This window comes from Urocitellus parryii, chromosome 4 (genome assembly GCF_045843805.1).
Source record: "Urocitellus parryii isolate mUroPar1 chromosome 4, mUroPar1.hap1, whole genome shotgun sequence".
In the NCBI taxonomy this organism is placed as follows: domain Eukaryota; kingdom Metazoa; phylum Chordata; class Mammalia; order Rodentia; family Sciuridae; genus Urocitellus; species Urocitellus parryii.
Window position 1 is genome coordinate 76049031 of NC_135534.1, and position 1352 is coordinate 76050382.

Consider the following 1352-nt stretch of genomic DNA (forward strand, 5'->3'; position numbering starts at 1 on the left):
CTTCAGAATCACTGGGATTATCAGTATATGCCACTGCACCAGCATGGAATGGTTTTCTTAATTTCATTTTTTGATCATTTATACAAGTGCATAAAAATATTAGATTTTTGTATACTGATCTCATATTCTGAAACTTTGCTGAAATTACTAGTTTTTCTTGCCTAATTACCTTGGTTAGAACTTTCAATACAGTATTTAGTAGCAGTGACTGGAGAAGATATTTTTGTCTTCTTCCTCATCTTGGGAAGAAAGAATCCCATCGTTCATGCTTAAGTGTATGGTAGCTGTGGGTTTCTGTGGATGCCATTTATTAGGTTGAAGAAGTTCTTATTGATCTTCTTTTCCTTATTTATTTATTACATCACTGGGGATTGAGTCCCAGGCCATGCATTTGCAGGGTGAACATTCTAGTACTAAGCTACATCCCCAGCCACTGTTGATAATTTTTGTTGTGAAAGGGTACCAGATTTTTACATTAATCCTTAAAAAATGATCCTTCTTCTCTATAGATGAAGGATGTAAACAGATCTCTTCATGGATGATATAGAAAAAGGCATCCCCAGGCTGGAGTTGTGGCTCAGTTAAAGAGTGTTCGCCTAGCAAGCATGAGGCACTGGGTTTCATCCTCAGCACCACATAAAAATAAAGACATTGTGTCCACCTAAAACTAAAACATAAATATTAAAAAAAAAAAAAGAAAAAGGTATCCCCATGTTCCAGGTGGATATTTTACAATAAAACAAAGTACTGCAAGGATCTATTTTAAGTATTTTGTATATATTAATCAATCCTCACAGCAACCCCAGGAGAAAGATACAATCATTTTGCGACTGGACCATTGAAACACACACTTATATGACTTGCCCAGTTTAACAAGTATATTAATGGGAATTTGAGAAGATCTAAAATAAAATTGTAAATAAGCACAAGCAACTTCTTAAAAATTATTTCCGAACTCCGTGTAGCTGTAAGAATTCCTGATTTAGATCAGAACTCCAGTTCAGGCTCCAATATTTACTGCTGTGTAAATACTTGGGGCTGGCCACTTTGAACCTCTTCCTCTTGAGTTAGTGATACTTATAGAACTTTTGTAAGAATGTAGTGAAGCGATTATTGTAGAACCACACTGTTCGCTCTAAACTGTTACAAAAACGTTTTAAACGTTTCCTCCCGGGACCTTACTTTGGAAAGTTGGATCCAGAGTGAGGACCCCAAATGGGACCAATCCCAACCTTCCAGTTTACCTGGTTCTCTCTTCCCGGAAGCGGCTCAGGGCCCTATGGGACTTGTAGTCTTAGACTGACGCCCTTCTCTTTTAGTAGCAGGAAGTGGACATAAGACCCGGAAGTGCT